The sequence below is a fragment of the Halichoerus grypus genome, chromosome 14 (genome assembly GCF_964656455.1).
Source record: "Halichoerus grypus chromosome 14, mHalGry1.hap1.1, whole genome shotgun sequence".
Taxonomy (NCBI): domain Eukaryota; kingdom Metazoa; phylum Chordata; class Mammalia; order Carnivora; family Phocidae; genus Halichoerus; species Halichoerus grypus.
The window spans coordinates 55,493,909-55,514,804 of record NC_135725.1 but is presented as its reverse complement, the minus strand read 5'-3'; the positions used below and the strand labels follow the sequence as shown (position 1 = coordinate 55,514,804).

The 20,896-nt window shown below is 35.8% G+C and overlaps 1 long non-coding RNA gene and 1 other non-coding gene across 4 annotated transcripts in view; both read left to right on the top strand.

Annotated features, from left to right (window-relative positions):
* LOC144380151 (uncharacterized) overlaps positions 1 to 20,896 on the top strand; it is a 691,469-nt gene that overhangs the window by 263,462 nt on the left and 407,111 nt on the right. The gene's annotated exons all lie outside the window — the stretch shown is intronic.
* Positions 11,163 to 11,269, top strand: LOC118533501 (U6 spliceosomal RNA). The gene has a single exon (XR_004916259.1). It is a non-coding gene; the product is annotated as a U6 spliceosomal RNA (small nuclear RNA).

Below are 20,896 nucleotides of genomic sequence, written 5' to 3'. Positions count from 1 at the left end.
TCTTAAACTCTGCCAACTACGAATTTATTCTTCGTTTCTTGAATTTTGTCATTTCAAGAATTCTATATAAATGGAATCCTATAGTATGTAATCTTGTGAGATTGGCTTTTTCCATTAAGCATAATTCCCTGGGGATCCATCAAGTCACTGTGTATATCTAGAGTTTGCCCTTTTTATTACTGAGTAGCATTCTGTGTTAGGAATATGCCATAGTTTTAACACTTTACCTATTGCTGTAGACAAGATTGTTTCCAGCTTTTGCCTATTACAATTAAAACTGCTATAAACAGGGGCACGGAGGTGGCTCAGTTTTTAAACGTCTGCCTTCGGCTCAGGTCATGATCCCAGGGTGCTGGGATCAAGCCCCGCATCGGGCTCCCTGCTCCGTGGGAGGCCTGCTTCTCCCTCTCCCAGTCCCCCTGCTTGTGTTCCCTCTGTCGCTGTCTCTCTGTCAAATAAATAAATAAAATCTTAAAAAAAACCCTATAAACATTTATGTACAAATTTTTGTGTGAATAAGTTTTTATTTCTCTTATGAATGCTCAACAGTACAATCTCTGGTTCATAATGGTAAGCACACTTCTATGCACTTATCCACAGTGTCTGTATCATTTAACATTCCCACTAGGAAGGTGAGAATACAGTTTCTCTACATCTTTGCCAGCATTTGATTTTGTCATTATTTAAGTTTTAGCCATTATGATATGTAGTGATATTTTATTTTTAATTCATATTTCCCTAATGAAAAATGCTTTTGGACATATCTTCTATTGGTTATTTCCCACTTGGATGTGCTCTTCTCTGAAATACTTTTTGCCAGTCTTCTGACAGGATTTTTTTTTCTTTTTTTGCTGTTGAGTTTGGAGAATTCTTTATATATTCTAGATACCAGTTTTTTTTTTTCTTAAGATATATAGTTTAGAAATATTTTCTCCCAGTGTTTAGTTTGTATTTTATCCTCAACTGAGCATTTCACAGAGCAAAACTTTTTAATTTTGATGAAATGCAATTTATATTTTTTCATTTTATAAGTGGTGCTTTTGGTGTAAGTCTAGGAAACTTTTGCCTAGTCTGGGATCCCAAAGAATTTCTCCTATGGATTTTTTCCTAAAATGTTTATTGTTTTATATTTTACATTAACGTACATGATTTATGGTCTCATTACTGGCAGCTGGAGCTGTAAGTTCCTGCTCCCCATGCTATCTCCACTAACACAGCAAATGGGATGGGGCTTGTTACTAACCAAAACTAAGTTCTGACTCCCTAGTTAGCCTTCTCTGGTTATCTTAGTAGAGAAAGTTGAGTTTGTTACGCCTAGATAAAACCTGGCAATTGTGGAAGTCTCCATTAGCCTTTATTGACATCAGGAGTTTGGAGCCACAGTTTTTCCTTTAGTGTTTGGCTAAAATAGAGCAGTTACTGTCTAAAACTTTTCTGTTCTAAACCCATACTGCCTTTTTCCTGGTCTTTGGCTAGAGAGAGGAAACTTTTGTTGTGGCTTTTTTGATGTGCCATTTATTGTTGCCAGGTTACTCTCTTCTCCAGCAGTATGTCTGAGATTTGTGAGGCAAAACAGAACACGAAGGGAACTCACCACTGTTCTGTTTTTTGGGTTTCAAAGTCTGTAGCCATTCTGCCCTCTCTCCATGTTTCGGAGTCTACTTAAGATTGTTTTATACACAGTATCAAGGGTTTTTAGTTGTATTTAGTGGGAGGAATAGAGAAAAGTCTGTGTTCTTGGAAGCAGAAGTCTTTTTTACATTTTAAAGCTACTCAGTGGTATCATACTATTAAACATGTTTTTAATTGATTTTCAATATTAAATATAACAAGATATTCAATAATTCTATGTTTTTCACAAATCCTACCTTATGTATTAATGTATTTTAAAATAGTTAATACTCAATCTCACAGCAACTTGTAATGTTCAGTAAATCTGTGATTCAATGAAATGTTTTCATAAAACATGTTTACTTGTTCTTCGGTTGTGATTTTAAGAATGGTAAACTACATGCACCTGTATACTGACTTACACCAGTGTTTCATATAGCACTTTTTGAAATTTATTTTTAAAGTCATAGTTTAAGTTGTCCATAAGCCTCAACCGATATTAAACTATAATGATTTATTTCAGTATCATCACAAATCTACTTATTTAATATTATGGTTATTCTTTCTTTATTTCTCACTTAATAATAAATGGGTGCATTTCTGGGCCATATCCAATGCCTCTTGATAAGCTAATTCTCTATTATTTTTTCTGTATGGGCATCTTCAACTTACTAAGCAAAACTTTGCATAATAATAGGTGGATTTTATTTTAATTTCAGCTTAGTTCCAAGTATATACTTTTTCAATCATTTTTAATTCCAACTTGCAGTCTTTATTCAATATACTTTGTAGAAATAACTATTGGTCTTGAAATCCAATTATATAAGACATGCAGTTTCTTTTACACATCTCTTAAAATAATATCTAGACCCATTACAAATATTCCAAACATACATAGTTTTTCTGTGTCTGATCAGGACCTCTTGCTTCACCTGTATTCTAAGCAGCAGTTAATCTTTGTTGGTAATTCTGACTTGAATGCCTAATCAGAAAATCAAACCATGGAAGCTTCTGGGGATCTTTGGTAATCAGAAGTGTTCTTTAGAATTCAAGACTGTTATTCCTACTGTGGAAGAACACTACAGTGATGAAACAGAGTAGGAAACCTGACATAAACAAATCTAGAGGGAATAAGGAAGAATTTTAAAAATATTACAATTGCAGTTATATAGCATTTTTGTTAATTCTGTGGAAAAAGGAGATGTTGGGGGAAAAGAATATATGGAGAAAAAGAAGGAATTGGAGGTGTTGTGAATAGAAATATTTAATACTATTAATGTTACTTAAATTTCCACACATTTGGTGGAACTATTTGGGTCATTACAATAACGTGCTTCTTTGTTTCACCAACTTCTGTAGTGCATATACTACTATTGGTAGTCAAGATAGTTCTGTTTAGGAGATTATTAATCTTTCTTCTTGTGACCTTTCTGGTAAGAGAAACTTTCTCAATAGTCTTTTAGGGTGATGGAATTTTCAGTAAATTAATTTTGCTAGAGATTAAAATTTGTAAGAAAATGCTTTCCATAGGATTTAAAGTTACGATTGTACAAAAAGTGCAGCAATATCTAAAATATACAAAATCTTAAAATTAAACATTAAGAAAACAAGCAACCCAATTTTAAAAAAGAACAAAGATGTGAACAGGCACCTCAAAAGTAGATATGTAGATGACAAGTATATGAAAAGATAGTAAGCGTTTTTGGTCGTTACGGAATAGAAAATTAAAATCGCAATGAGGTAACACTATGTATGCTAGATAGTGTTAGATTATTTTGTTTAGATTGGCTAAAATAAAAATAGTGACAATGTCAATTTCTGCTGAGGATGTGGAGCAACAGAAATTTTCATTCATGCTGGGTGCGAATACAAAATGGTACAGCCGCTTTGGGACAGTATGGCAGGGTCTAACAAATCCAAAGGTAGTGTTGAAGTACAATCCAGCAGTCATGTTCCTAAATATATACCTAATAAATTTGAAACTATTTCTGGACAAAAATACACACATGAGTGTTTATAACAGCTTTTTTCATTATTATCCAAAACTGGAAGCAGCCGCGTATCTTGGAAGAGATGAATGCATAAACAAGTTGTGGTAAATCAACAAAAAAGAATATTAGCAATAAAAATGAATTGAGTGATGAACATTTTTAGATGGATTTAAATGCATAATGCTAAGTGAAATAAGCGAATCTGAAGAGGCTTGATAGTGAATGATTCCAATGTATGACAATCTGGAAACACGAAATTACAGAGACAGTAAAAATATCAGTGATTACCAGTGGTTCAGGAAGGGAAGACAAGGACTGAATAGATGAAGAAGGGGAGATTTTTTTGAGTGATGAAAATACTCTATTTGATACTATAATTTTAGCTGTAAGACACCATTCATTTAAATCTATTGAACTCTGTAACACAAGGAGTAAACCTTATTGTATGCACATTTTATAAAATAATTTAGGAGCTCATGGGAATCACAGAATGGAGGGCATAATATGAAAACAGTCTATCTTACAAATGTATGAAATAACCTGGGGGAAAATGTATTGATCTTAAAACTTTGGAAATAAATGAAGACTGAAAAACAAGAGAAGGAACATAGGCTAAACTGTAGTTAATGAAATTATTTCTTATGAATAAGTGCAAGTTAATAATTCTTCTATATATGTATCCTATACATGTATACTTCTTCTATCCTGGAAGCTTCTATACATGTATACCAGAATTAAACTATAATAAGTGATGGCAAATGATCAATTTTCTAAGTGTTGAAGTGGGAGTTTGCAGATAAACGAGTGAAGCAAGCTATAATGATCCATGTGGCAATGGTTTAGAATCAGAGATCACACTAAATTCATAATTAGATATATATACTGACAGTTATATTTGTAGATATACATAGGTTAGTACACATGCATGTATTTATTTGTCAACTGAAAATAACTTAAAAAATAACACCTGAGTAACTATGCGCACACCTAGCCCCCAAATCTTGGTTTCTATTACCATTCTCCAGTGAAATGAGTTGGGGATCCTTGGAGAAATGTCTGATTCTGAGAGAAGCAGGGAATATATAAGATGAGACTGGGGCATTTTATAGTAGAAAAAAGGAAGTATGTGATCAAAACAAACAAACAAAAAAATGAAAACAAAATGAGGAGGTATGTTAGTGGAATACAGGAACCAACTGAATGAAGCTCCTAGTGGTCAAAGCAGGAATAATCTGACCAACAAAATAAAGTAGTATACTGATTTGTAACTAGAAGTATAAAATACATATCTATGAGTCCATGATGATGTGAAGAAATGAATGGATAAATAAATAAATGCAGAGACAAGACAAAATTCCCATGCAGAAGAATTCAAAAAAATTTATGTAGACACTCTACCCATGAGGAGGTGGAGTATCGCTTCCCACTTCTTACATGTGGACTGTGCACAGTAACTTCAAAAGAATACAGTATGGAAAAGGGATGGGGGAAGAGTTACTTTACAGTGGAGAAATATGATAATCACTACCTTAGGTGATCAAGGTTAAGATCAACAGTGATATCACATTATTATTTATTCCTGATACGATGTTATGAGAATGGTACTTTTCTCTGTGGTTTTCTTCCTCAAATCACATAACCCCATTTTAATAATGAAGAAAACATCAGAAAAATCCCAGTAGAAAGACATTTTACCAAATATCTGACCAGGACCCCTCAAAATTGATGGTCTTCAGAAACAAAGAAAGTCTGAGAAACTGATATAGCCAAGAGGAGTCTAAAGAGATGTGACAGCTAGATGGAATTTGGTACCTTAGTTGGGATTCTGGAAGAGAAAAATGACATTATGCAAAAACTAAGGCAATCTGAATAGCAATATAAAATAACAATGTATCAGTATTGGTTGATTAAATGTAACAAAGTTACCAGATGTGGGTTATATGGGAACTCTCTTCACTATTTTCAGAATCTTCCTGTTAATCTAAAATTGTTCTAGAAACTAAAGTTTAATTTTTAATACAGTTAACAAGAACTTCAAAATGATTATCTCTTTGAATTCTACCATCTTTCTCATGCAACATCTCTTTTATGCAATATCATATTGGCCTTACCAGCATGAAGTTGATGAGCTTATACCTGATATTAACCCCCTGACCTTATTGGGAGTGTCCACCTAATTCTTCTCTTTACACCTTTCAGTGCTTATGTGTCACTTTTGCCTGATAAAATTCAAATTCAAATTTGGCTCTTCATGCTGCATCACTTCCCATGCTTGGACCCTCCCTAAAGCTGCCCTCAGCCACTTACTCTGCCCTCCTGCCTCCCACTTGCCCTAGGGTGGAGGAATAGGAGAGAAGGAAATAGAAAGAGGCCCCCTGAGTATATATAAAGGTGGTGTCATTTGAATGTTAGTTAATTGTGCCCAAGAATTTTATAATGCAAAAAGTATTGATTATATAATCAGGGTCTTAATAGACATTCGTTTTGATTTGTTTTCATTTCATTTCATTTCATTTCTTTTTCACATATATGTTGGTTCTGTTTCATACCAGCTGAACGATTTATCAATTTTCTTAACTAAATAGTTACTTTCTTCTAATCATGGGAAAATAAAAGGATCCTTAGGTCTAATTTAGTTAGGCATCAACGAGCAGAACTATTAAACCTTTGGTCACTGACGACTGTACTAGTTAATTTAATTGCAGCATTTTAGTGTATGCTATGTTGTACTCTCATACTACTTTTCAGAACTAAAGGAATGATTCCATCTGTTGCTGGAGTGCTGCGGGGTCACAGCCTATCTCAGTCCATTTGGGCTGCTGTGACAAAATTACTATATGTTCGATGGCTTATAAACAACAAATACTTATTTCTCACAGTTCTGGGGCTGGGAAATCAAAGCAAAGATCTTTGCACCAGCACATTGAGTATGGTGGCTGGTGAGAGTCCATTTCTTGGTTTATAGACGGTGCTGTGCCCTCATGTGGTGCAAGAGACAAACTAGCTCTCTGGGGTCTCTTTCACAAGGGCACTAATCCCATTCATGAGACCTTCATCCTTATGACCTGATTACCTCCCAAAGGCTCCACCTCCTAAAATCATCACCTTAATAGTTAGAATTTTGACATAAGAATTTGGGGGGTACTTAAATATTCAGATTATAGCACAGCCTCATCTGCCAATTCTCTGGAAGTTGCCTTCAGCCAAAGAGAGCCACTTTTCCTGGAGTTAATGCTTTCTTCTGAAACATGTTACTGGTTATTGTGAGAGTATATAAACCTGGCTCCATGTCCCAACTTGGGGCAGCTCTGAAGGACCGTTCTTGCTTCATAACCCCTTGTGGGAATAGAGGAGGCCTTGTATGACTTCACTGTAGTCCAATTTCTTCCTCAGCCCAATTTTATTTCCTGCTGTTACCCTTCAAGAACACACCCCAGTAAGCTCACTGTACTCAAATCCACCTCAGAGTTTGCATACCAGGAAATTCAGTTTGTTATAGACAGTGCTAGGTATGGGTCCAGAAAGAAGATGTGAAGGAATTTTGGAACTATCAACAGCCAGAGGCTGGCAAGGAGAATCCCTGGTAGTTGGTTTGAGTATGAATAGACAGTAGCCCAAGGTAGGAATGTTGTTGCTCAAATTTTCACTGGTGGTGAACTGAATATTATACTAGGGAATGAATCTAAGATCCGTGAGACATTTAGGAGATACAGTAATTAAAAAGAAAATACCTGTTGATGGGGGTCATTGATGTTCTGAAGAAGATAGTAAAAGATGGCAGGTGACGAATCATCAATTAAAAGCTCAGAGTAAAAGCCAGTGGAACTTCTGGGTTCATATAAATAGGTCACAGCATCCCTGTAGCTTTAGGTGAGGAAAAGTTGAGAGTCAGGTCCAGAACTTAACTGTAAGCATAAAAGAGCTTCAACAAACTTTACATTCTCAGCCTAGACAGGTCTGTAATGGTCGGGAAAGAACCTTGATTAGGGAAGAAGGGAACTCTGTGCATGTGATAAGGATATTTGGGTTTATGCACCTGAAAATCTTTAATATCCATATCATCTTAAGTCTCTGAGAAAGCAGAAGTGGCCCACTCCTTTTTGGTAAGGCTAGTCCTCTTTCTGGCTTGACAATGATAGAGGAGTTTGTTGCAACAAGGCAGCATTATTAATCTTTCAAGATCTGTTTCCATCTCTTCTCCTGGCCAGTGGACCAATAACTTGGTGTATCCTCCTTGTAATCCTATGTCAAGACATTAATGAGAGTACATGGACTTCAAGATAAATGAGAATCTGGTTAAGGACCATGTACTGAGCCAGGCAGCATTGTTATTGTAGGTATTATTGATAAAGTGAAGAGTAACCAGGATTGTTGCAATATAGTAGAGAATGGGAACTAGTCATGTCTTCCTGAGGTACCTCTGAGTTCATGGCTTTTCTGAGCTGAGATGGTCCATGTTCACCTAGTCCCATCTCCCTTGACCACCATTTTCCTTAGTGCGGAGGGGCTGGGATGTCAGAAATTGTACCTGGAGTCATGAGACTACTGCTATGCAGGTATCATCCATACTGTATTGACTAAACCTGATGCTTCTTGAAATCTTTTGTCATGAGCTTATTTTAAGTCTCAACACTTTAGCTCATATTTGATCGAAGTGGACATTGTAGTACTTCAATCCAGAAATGATTGAGAAAATAATTTTTAAGCATTTTGTGTGATTACTTTGATAATTTGATTGAAGTTAGGAATTCTTTCCATCAAAAATTTCAAATGCACACATGCACATGAAATATGTGCCATTTCAAGGTTACAAATGAACGTCAAGTAAAAATTCTTGATTTAAGTTGATTTAGCTTTTAACATACTTAATATCTCAAATTCATTTTTGATCTTTTTTTTTCTTTTTTTTTTTTTTTTAACATATAATGTATTATTAGTTTCCAAGGTACAGGTCTGTGATTCAACAGTCTTACACAATTCACAGCACTCACCATAGCACATACCCTCCCCAGTGTCTATCACCCAGGCACCCCATCCCTCCCACCCCCCACCACTCCAGCAACCCTCAGTTTGTTTCCTGAGATTAAGAATTCCTCATATCAGTGAGGTCAAATGATACATGTCTTTCTCTGATTGACTTATTTCTCTCAGCATAATACCCTCCAGTCCATCCACGTCATTGCAAATGACAAGATTTCATTCCTTTTGAAGGCTGCATAATGTTCCATTGTATATATATACCACTTCTTCTCTATCCACTCATCTGTCGATGGACATCTTGGCTACTTCCACAGTTTGGCTATTGTGGACATTGCTGCTATAAACATTGGGGTGCACGTACCCCTTTGGATCCCTACATTTGTATCTTTGGGGTAAATACCCAGTAGTGCAATGGCTGGGTCATAGGGTAGCTCTATTTTCAACTTTTTGAGGAACCTCCATCCTGTTTTCCAGAGTGGCTGCACCAGCTTGCATTCCCACCAACAGTGTAGGAGGGTTCCCCTTTCTCCGCATCTCCGCCAACATCTGTCATTTCCTGACTTGTTAATTTTAGCCATTCTGACTGGTGTGAGGTGGTATCTCATTGAGGTTTTGATTTGGATTTCCCTGATGCTGAGCGATGCTGAGCACTTTTTCATGTGTCTGTTGGCCATTTGGATGTCTTCTTTGGAAAAATGTCTGTTCATGTCTTCTGCCCATTTCTTGATTGGATCATTTGTTCTTTGGGTGTTGAGTTTGATAAGTTCTTTATAGATTTTGGATACTAGCCCTTTATCTGGTATGTCATTTGCAAATATCTTCTCCCATTCTGTCGGTTGTCTTTTGGTTTTGTTGACTGTTTCTTTTGCTGTGCAAAAGCTTTTGATCTTGATGAAGTCCCAAGAATTCATTTTTGCCCTTGCTTCCCTTGCCTTTGGCGATGTTTCTAGGAAGAAGTTGCTGCGGCTGAGGTCGAAGAGGTTGCTGCCTGTGTTCTCCTTTAGGATTTTGATGGACTCCTGTCTCACATTGAGGTCTTTCAACCATTTGGAGTCTATTTTTGTGTGTGGTGTAAGGAAATGGTCCAGTTTCATTCTTCTGCATGTGGCTGTCCAATTTTCCGAACACCATTTGTTGAAGAGACTGTCTTTTTTCCATTGGACATTCTTTCCTGCTTTGTTGAAGATTAGTTGACCATAAAGTTAAGGGTCCATTTCTGGGCTTTCTATTCTGTTCCATTGATCTATGTGTCTGTTTTTGGCCAGTACCATACTGTCTTGATGATGACAGCTTTATAATAGAGCTTGAAGTCCAGAATTGTGATGCCGCCAGCTTTGCTTTTCTTTTTCAACATTCCTCTGGCTATTCGGGGTCTTCTCTGGTTCCATACAAATTTTAGGATTATTTGTTCCATTTCTTTGAAAAAAGTGGGTGGTATTTTGATAGGGATTGCACTGAATGTGTAGATTGCTCTAGGTAGCATCGACATCTTCATTTTTGATCTTTTGAAAGCTTATTTATAGAGTATCAGAGGTATACTGGAATAGACCTATTCGGGCTCAGGCTGATATTCTTTTGTTTGGAAGAAGTGTTTCAGCTGTGCATTTTGTTCCTGAGATATTAAAAAGGTGATAATGTCATTATACTACTACCGGGAAAGATGATTTATTTAATTGGACAATAAGATAATATGATTAGTATAATTTTCCAGAAAGCTAAGAGTGTTCCATTTCAGGTTTGTTTCCCACACCATACTTTTACATTTGAATGAGGGCTAATAGAATAAAAATGAAATATGATGAGAATTTTTAGCAGTCTGTTAAAAAGAGAAGCATTTGTCATACTGAATTACCAGTTTCTTGATTTTATTATTTTAAGACCCCCAAAGCATTATAGTTCACTAACTTGTGCCTTGAAAATATATTCATTGTAGTAAATTTTTCATTGTAAAGACATTTTATAAAAGAACTTGACCTGTATCATTATATGATATCTTTTCTTAATAATTTAACAAACATTGACTTCCTGGTGTGAAATGAGCCAATTAAAGTCATTTTAAAAATGCATAAGTTTCTCTAGGTTGCTTTCAATTTTAAGTAAGAGCAGTATATAATATCCTGCAGCTTAGTTTTTCTATTTGAAAATGCAGCTAATATCACCACTATTACTGTTCTCTATCATATATCCCAATTGAATTGACATTTCAGCTCTTGTATGATCTTCTTCTCTATGTTGGTTTACTAAAGAGTTAAGTCATTCTGAAGAATTCCCTCTTCCAGTCAACTTGAAAAGCTCTGAATCAAACTTACTTATGGCTTGTATTCTTTTCTGTTACAAAAGTGGGGAAACATAAACAGCACTAGAGCAAGTATTCATCTTTAGCTTAATGAGCATAATGTGAAAGAAGATTCCAGCTTCAGTAGATCTCAGAGATTGACATTGAACTTGGAAATAAAAATATCCTAAAAAAACCCCAAAACACTGGAAAAAAAATACATCTGAAAGGAAGAGTCAGTTGATAAGCTTGACCCAGTAATCAAACTCTGTTCCTAGAAGGGACATGAGAATTTTTACTGGGGGGTGCTTGCTCTGGGAGCACATATGCAAAAGTTGGAATGATACAGAGAAGGTTAACATGGCCCCTGTGCAAAGGTGATGTGCAAATTCCTGAATTGTTCCATATTAACAAAAAAATTTCTTTTTACTATGGTAATGAAAATATGAAGGCCACCTACCTTTGAGACTGCCAAAATTCTGGGAACCTTAAAAGATGATGTGTTAAATCTCAAAAGCCCAGGTGTCTAATTGTATCATTCTTCCCACTGACAGTATATTGGTAGAGAGACAGAATGATGAATATCAGCCACACCTAATTCTAGGCAGGTTCTTTTCTGGTTCTGCTTACTTCCTGGAGCTGAAAGGAAAAAAGGACCCAGTCACGTGGTCTAGCCAAGGAGGTAAGGTTAACGTAGTTTTTGGAACTGAATATTGAAAACTTCAGAATAAAAGTAACACATGATTGTCTTTATATCAGCTTCTACAATGTTTGAAAAAAGCAAGTGCACTATTTTCCTAAAATTAAAAGGTTCTGTGATTCATTTCTGAAGACATAGCAAAGACCAATTCAGCAGAACCACCCTGCCTGGCAAATTGTCCCTGATGAGCAGGCAGCAGAGGCAAGCTTTGCCTTTATATGCATGCTGCATGTTACATGTAAACTGGGTCACCTGTTGACATCTCACACCCATTAACCTCTTGTTTAACTTCCAATGAACCCATGTCTGTGTCTTGAGAAGCAGCTAGGATTGGAAGGATTTATTTGTAAATATAAGAAATAAAGGTTTACTATGTTAGATATAGGAGATATATATGCTACTTCCTGATAGGAATTAAAACATTGGTAGGAGAAGACAGAACTATTTCTCCTCCTTCACTGTAGCGCACAGAAGAGCCACAGGAGTGCAAAGTTTGCAGGGAGTCTTTGGCAGAAGCTAAGTGTCAGCAGCAGTGTAGCAGAAAAGATGCTTGGCAGAGGGACCTGGATGAGACAGTATTGCTTAAAGAAGTAACATTACTGAGCATAAATTGTGAGACTTAAGTGGATGAGGTGAATTGAGAAACAGTAATGGTACCTTGCAGAAGAATTTGTGTCTTTCAGAAACTGCAGCATCCAATGAAGGTAACAGAAGTGTCCAGCTGTAGGGATGGTGGTAACTAGGGAGTGTGGTGGTATATTAGTCTGAAAAGCAGAGGTCAGCTGAAGTAGAAATTAGGGTGGGAAGAATATACATCTCCACCACCACCAACAGTGAAGATTCTATGGTATACTTGACTTTATGAGAATATGATAAAGTTTCTGTGGCACGGATTCCACAATATCTTACTTCTGGCTGCTTCCCCAAAGTATAGTTCCCCTTTTCAGCTAACTCCTTCTTAAATAAAATGAATACAATGACCCTGTTATTCTTATTATTTTATTAAGAAGGATTCTATTTAGACTCTGTGCATATGCTATGGTATGAAGACTTGTGTGCCTTCCAAATTCATATGTTGAAATTTTAACCCCCAAAAATGATGGTAGTAAGAGATGGGGCTTTTGAGAGGTACTTAAGTCATGAGGATGGAGTCCTCATTAATGGAATTAGTGCCTTTATAAAAGAGAATCCAGTATGGTGACTAACATAACATAATAAAATAAAATAAATTAAAAAAAAGACTCCAGTGGGATCTAGCCCCTGTCCACCATGTGAGGACATGGCAAGAAGATACCATCTATGAACCAGAAAGTGAGACCTCACTAGACACTGGTGTTGGACTTCCAGGAACCAGAACTATGAGAAGTTATTTTCTGTTAATTGTAAGCCACACAGTTTATGACATTTTGTTATAGCAGCCCAAATAGACTAAGGCAACATAAAAGAGCCCTCAGATGTTAAAAAAAAAAAAAAAAAAAAGTGAGCTGGATTGGATGGTTCTCCTGAACGGTGTGGCAACAAATCTCCATGTGTCTCACTAAAAATTATCTGTTTCTTGTTCTTTAAAGTAAGAAGTTTTTTTTTTTTTTTTTCCTGATTAACTAGGGGACATTGTTTATAATTTATAAAAACATGATGGTTATGTGAATAAAACAAGCAAACTTAAGTGTCAGCTTTTAACTTTAAGCTTTTGAGAATGCTCCACTAGGTGCTATAATTTTTAACTTTTATTGAATATCTACATCATTAGGAAGCACTGAGTTTCTGTACATTTTAAGCAAAAACTACAAATGATCATAAAAATATTAGCATCTATATTTCATGCTTGAGAAAGTAAATATTCAAAGACATTAAGTAACTTGAATGCAGAAAAATATATATGATAATTTCGTACTAAATAAATACGTGATATATATATGTGAATTTCTCATAATTGTCTCAAATTTTCACTTTGCTTTGATAGCAAAAATCTGGCTTAGCTCAGTTTGCACATGGCTCTATCTTTTCATTAACTCACCATTCATTTGGACTTAGCTAAGCCATGTTAGCTGTCAGTGATGAGAAAAGAGCTTTATGTGAATTATTCATTAGGATGAGTGGGGAAACATTCTATTCCTGAAACAGTGCTTTTTCTACCTAATATAGGATTTCATGGCAGCTGTCTACTTACACAGGTATTTGTTCAATCTGACTATAGCCAGTTTTATTAAAGAGCTTTCTAAAAAGTAAAACGAGCTCACTTCTTTATATTTTAAAATTTTCTTTATAATTAGTCTATTGAGAAAATTGTCCTGCAGTTGTATCACTTTGTGGTGGCAATAGTTTGCTTTAATCTTCTAGGGTAAGACTGGTTAAGACATTTGATGGTACATGTGGGTGTGTCTTGTAAGATAAGTAATATGTAGTATGACCACATTTACTCATTTGCCTTGTCAGCTGTTATGATTCCATAATTTTATTCACGTTTCTTTCCTTTTTTCCTCTTTGAAATACATGTGTACACATTAATTTTCACATTTAATTTAATTTCAGAATTAGATATTGGAATGCCTTTTACAAGGGTCAGTAAGCAACGTCCTTAATCAAGCTCTTTACTTCAGCCGGTTGGAAAGATCACCATTCCTGTTCTTAAAATATCTCATTACAAAGTCTGTGACTTTACAACATACTCTGGACATTTTGAATTTTTATCCTTTCTTTAAATGCTGTCTTCTTTACTCTAAGCACAGAGTTGCTTTAGTATTATTAGTATTTTGGGCCTGATAACTCTTTGTTGATAGAGACTGTCCTGCACATTGTGGACTCTTGAGCAACAACCCTGGCCTCTACCCTAGAGATGCCAGTACCACTTACTCCGCCTCAAAGTTATGGCAACCAAAAATGTCTTTAGACATTATTAAGTGTCCTCTAGTTGGGCTACCTCTGCTACTCCCCAGTTGAGAACTAGGGTCTCAGTGATCTGGAGTATGAAGCATTTATCTGCTTATCTAATTCAGTGGATATGTATTCTTGTACTTGTGATTCTTCGTCAATGTGCATTTTATTTTCGATTTAAAAACCAGCATTGTTGGGCGCCTGGGTGGCTCAGTTGGTTAAGCGACTGCCTTCGGCTCAGGTCATGATCCTGGAGTCCCTGGATCGAGTCCCGCATCGGGCTCCCTGCTCGGCAGGGAGTCTGCTTCTCCCTCTGACCCTCCCCACTCTCATGCTCTCTCTCTCTCATTCTCTCTCTCTCAAATAAATAAATAAAATCTTAAAAAAAAAAAAAAATAAAAACCAGCATTGTAATTTTATAATGAATATCATTTATTACATATTATGAATGTGATTGTAATTATATTATTTCCCAAGGAATTATATCATGAAATGATGTTCATTCTAAAACCTTCAAAATGTTACTGGATTTTAATTCAAAAAGGCCTTTGGAAAGAAAGTATGCATGGAATAATACATTGTCAATTATGCAGTGAAATAAATAAAACAGGTACTATGCTAGGCCCTTATATACAAAGCAAAAACAAACATGGTTAGCGATCTAGCTAAGATTATTTAATGAGTAACTTTAAATATTAACATAAGGAAAATATAGTAAGGAATGTGACCACATATTAACTAAAACTAACCTAAGTGGGCCAAAAAAGTGTTTCCAGAGAGTAACTGCATGACCTGAGGTTTATAAGTGATATGAAGCTGGCGTCAAAAGGCATGAGCCTTTGGGCGCCTGGGTGGCTCAGTCGTTAAGCGTCTGCCTTCGGCTCAGGTCATGATCCCAGGGTCCTGGGATCGAGTCCCACATCGGGCTCCCTGCTCGGCGGGAGGCCTGCTTCTCCCTCTCCCACTCCCCCTGCTTGTGTTCCTGCTCTCGCTACCTCTCTCTCTGTCAAATAAATAAATAAAATCTTTAAAAAAAAAAAAAAAAAAAGGCATGAGCCTTTGAGTGGGCAAAGACAATACCTGAAGATGATGATGATGATGATGATGAAGCTAACATAATTGTTATTGAGTTTGTGCTGGGAAGTTTGCCAAGCACTTGGGTATTAGGTCTAATCTTTGTACTTTCTAGTTAATATTTCTAATTAGATCTAATTATCAATGACTCTTTGAAGTAACTGTTATTATTGTCATTTTAGACATACAGATTGTGTGATATGTCTGCTGGTGATTTTACAGATGCAGTTGTTTAGTTAGGTGTGAAGCCCAGATTTGATAGCCTCCTAGGTGTGAAGCCCAGATCTGATAGCCTCCTGAGCCAGGGTCCTTAAACATTACACTATTTTATGTCTGTATATTATATCACTTGATAAAAGAACTAAAAGAAATTTACAATATTTGGAGCAAAGAAGAGGGTTGAAAGGAGGGTCTGAGGACCTATGGTTTAAGGAGAAGATTCAGCATAGCCTTGCAAGGTAATCGGGGACCAGATCATGAAAAGCCATGTTAAAGAGATTGGACGTTATCTTAAATGCAATGGACAACTAAAAAGTTTTAATGGAGCTAATGTCATTAGATTAACATTTTCGAACGCCCTTTTTGTCTGAAGAAAGCACTGATTGGAGGGGTGGGAAGTGAAGATAAGGCAGAGATCCAGGTGAGAGATGAATGTGAAGTACTTGGATGATGAAGTGGATTTGGAGTTACTGGATACACTCAAAATATATTTGGGACATTGAATTGGAAGGTATTGTAGATTGGCTTTCTCAGGAGCCTGACTCTGAGATGGCAAGGAACATTCAGGAACATGATTAGGAAGTAGTGTTCTTGAGAATAAATAACACCTGTGGGGGAGGAGAAAGAAGTAGGATTGAGCAGAGGGTAAAGCTGAACTTCAGTTCATCACCAAGACATGATTTAGCTCCAGCTGAGCTGAGTGTTCAGAGTTCTGGGTTGGAGTCAATGTTTGCTTTTCTGTATCTGCATGGAGTAGTCACTAGGGGCAGGCTACCCCAAGGAAGGTGGTGAGCTTGGGGAGAAGTCATCTGAGAGCAGTCCTTGAACAGAGCTGACCTCTGGTTACTGTCAGCATGCAGCTTTTCTAGATTCTAGGTCCTTCAGTACTGAAGATCAGACTGTATGGCGCAATTATCTAAACTAGAAGAATCTCCGAAAAGGCTGGAAGGTGAAGGTAAAGGGGTGTTAAGGATTGTGTCCTGGTTAATGGATTCAGCAATACAGTGAATGGCCTTTCTAAATGCTGAGGTAATCATCAAGAACAATCTGGTATGTGGAGAAAGATGGCCAATTTGCTTTTGGACAGATTTGAAATTTAGGTACCTATAGGTGTCTGAGTGAAAAATTCCGGTACCTACTCGGATACATGGATCTGAAGTTTAGGAGAAGGGTATGATAAAGATTTGAGATTCGTCAATATGCAGGTACAATTACCCATATGGAATGAATAAAATTACCCAGGGAGAGTGTTTAGAGGGAGAAAAATTTGTCCAAAAAAGCAAACATAGCACAATTTCATTTGGTGTTACTTATGTTTAAATCAAGGAGATATTTAAAATCCCATCTTTATTTTACTCACATGTTCTATTCACAGTTGTAAGAGAAAAGAGAACACCATTTCTCAAAAATATGTAATTCTCTAAAAAAGAATACTCAATAAATAAAAATACAAAACAGAAACATGAGCACATTGTCATGGGTGATCATGCAGGACAGTTCTGGTGTGCACTGAAAGAACAGAGCAGCATCTTACTGGTTACTACGTAGACGCACAGACCTTCAGACTAGATTCTTGGGTTTGGGATCTTGATTCTGTTGATTATCTGAAAACTATTAGAATCGTAAGTGAGTTTTCTGTTGTATATTTTTCTAAATGCTTGGTCTGTTTCATCTCCTTTTTTATTCATTTTGAAAAAGTACTATGTTAGAACCAAATATTCTAAAGCAGTTTGGGGTAGAGTAAAACTGCAACAATTGTGCCCATTTGTTTGCCATTCCCTCTTCAATTTTTTTGCTTTTACATTTTTTCTATGCTTGTTTTTCTTTTTTATATATTTCCATTGACCTTTTGAAATGGAAGCTATTGAATTGGGTGTTACAATTACTTCTGATTAATATAGCATTTCATTAAGCCTATTAAAGTCTGTTCATTTTCTACGCACTGAAATGATTCAGTTGTCAAACAAATAGTGATAAGGTTAAGAGGTCTTTTGATTATGAAAGTTTGAAAATCAGTATTCTAATATACATACATCAGCTGTTATGTGCCAGAGGACAATTTAAATGAAGGCCGCTATTTTGATTTTTCCCAACTCTTATCCTCGGGCAATGTTATGTTTCATATTTTAAAATAGAGCTTCGGTGAAAATCTCTCAATATATTTAAAAACCATTTAAGAGATTCACCTGTGGTCAGATTTATATTGGTTCTGTGTATTGACATTTCATTTAAATCTTAGTAACTTTAAAATCAGGTAAATAATTTTCTTAATTTAGGGAGACGTTAATATTGAAACCAAAATTGTTTTTGGCTGAATTAAACAAATTGTCATTACATGCTGATAGCATGCATCAAAGTTAAATGTTTATTGGTAACCTGAGGGCCACATCATAAAGGTACAGGTTTTATCAGGGAGGTAATATCCAAGTAGAAGATACAGAATAGAATAAGCCTATAATTCAAGATAAGAGCATCACAGGGGTGCCTAGGTGACTCAGGTCATGATCCCAGGACCCTGGGATGGAGCCCTGAGTTGGGCCCTCTGCTCAGTGGGGAGCCTGATTCTTCTTCTCCCTCCTGCTCTGCCTACTTGTACTCTCTCTCTCTGTCAAATAAATAAATAAAATCTTTAAAAAATAAGGTAAAATAAAATAAGAGCGTCACAATTAAATTTAAATAAATTTAAATTTAAATAAATAAAAATTTAATTTTTTTATTATCAAAACACCCATTCTAAAACATGTGGACCCTTGGTAATGTGGGAAAGCAAAAGTAAATGTTGTGAGCTAGGAAATATAATAATCTTCCATAAGAGTAAAATAATTCATAAGCCTGAGGGTTAGGGAATCTGGCAAATTCTCTTAGTCACATTGCTTGTGTTTGAGGCCACAATTCCTTCATCAAGTAGGTCACAGACGAGAGGAAGGCTAAAGTAAATAGAAGAGTAGCTAGAGAAATTATGTGGTGCTTTTTCAAGGGACTCAGCCTACAGGGGAAATTTGGAGAGACCCCTGCAAGTAGAAATACTGGGATCAGGGAAAGGTGAAACTGAATTAATGTCGGTGGTTTTAGATTTTGAGCAGGGAAGAATTGGAGTTAAGGAAAGGCTTCTCAGCACTGACATTACTTAACATTTAGCTAAGAAGTCTGGCTCCAAATTGGAGTATTTTTTTAAATGTATGATATTAACCCATACAATTGAATATATGCAATTGAATATATACAATTGAATACATTTACATATGTATACATATATGTATACAATAACACATAATTAACTAAGCAACCCCATACCCACTACAAAATGGAATATGACACAATTGAAAAAAATCTGTGTGCCCCTCCTCACTCTGAATTTTATAATTCTGTTTCTTCTTTTTTATATATATAATTTTACCACATATAAGAATAATTTAAAATAACACATTAGTTTTGCAATTTGGAATTTATAAAAAATGGTGTTACACTGTATTCTTCTAATAATTGTTTCTTCATTCATATTCATATTACAGCTATTGTTCATTCATTTTCACTATAATAATTCTCTGTAAAATGGAAAGACTCTAATTCTTTAAAAGAATATTCTACTCTAATGAATGTTGGGTTTTTTAAAAAAGAATTTTATCAGGAAAACTACTGTTGAGGTATACAAGGTAATTTCAATCTATTTACATTGTGATGTGATGTGACTGACCAATTTACATTATTACCAGCAATATACAAGTTTCTTTTTATTTAAATTTCAAAATTTTGTTCTTCTAGTCAAGGTGGTGGTATAACTTATTTTTGTGGTTTTAATTTTATTTCCCTAATTACTATTGAGGTCAAATATCTCTTCATATTATCTTCACCATTAGTGTTTTTCATTTGTGAAGTTCATGTCCTTTGTCAATGCTTATATTGTTTTTCCTTTTCTTATTGTATTATAGCAATATTTTAATAAAGTCAGGATTCTATTTTTTTTCAATTATGAATTTCAAATATGTACTTATATTTTATGGCTTTTCATTTGTCAAAGCCCTCTAGCCAAAGACCACCAGGACACAACAGTAGTTGAACAGGTTTGCTTGTTCATTGCTCATTGCAGGGAAGGAGAACCCAAAGCATGGGAACCATGGACATGTCAGAAAGAGAAAGATGCAAAGGTCTTATTATAGGATTCGGACTCCTGTTAGGTGATTTTTGGGAGAGTTTAAGGAAGTGAGGTTTAGTTCAAGATTGGATTCTGTCAAGAATTGGGGGTAATTCTATGATTTGGTAACTGGAGAAATATTAATCTGGAAGTAGGGAAGATGAAAATAAAGCGTGAGGCTAAAGCTGTAATTGATAAAGAAGTACCAGTCACTAATATTACCCAGGGGGATGTTTGGTCATTTTTGTGATTTGGACAATGTTTGTATTTTGATTGTTTTCACATGATTATGGGGTTTATAGCAGGCTTAATAAGGGTCCCCAAATATATCTACATTCTAGTCTCTAGAGTTGTACGTGTTACCTGACATGGCAAAAGAGACTTCAGATGTGATTAAAGATCTTGAGATGGGTATTATACACCCCTCTGGATGTATTCTAAATATAATCACAAGCATCCTTATAACAAGAGAGGCAGAGGAAGCTTTGACGATAGAAGAGAAGGTAATGTGGGTACTGATTACTGAACCAGAGATTGGAGATGTGTGGCTACAAGCCAAGGAATGTTGGCAGCCACTAGAAGCTGGAAGAGGAAAGAAAAGGATTTTCCTCTGGAGCCTCCAGAATGTACCAGCCCTGGATTTTAGCCCCATGGCTCATTTTGGACCAATATACATCACAAATCATTAACTTCCATTTAGTGGTAAAGCAGGTGTTTTAACAAACATCATAGTCAATAGAGTCTAGGTTCATTCCCATGATTCCAAATGCAGCTGCACAAATGAAAAACCACATAGCTATTTTTGTTCTTTTTGCCTTTATCATTTTCCCGTGATATATCTCTACAAACATTACAGAAGTATTTGGGTTATTTATTTTTTTTTAATTTCACAAAATCTGTGAAAATTGTTAGCTATTGACTTTTAAATCTAAGGACTTGAATTGTTTTTGATAATGATAATTTTGACCTGTTATACACTATTATAATGGTTTGGACCTTAATATCCACTGAGATCATCAAATAATTAAAGTAATGAATAA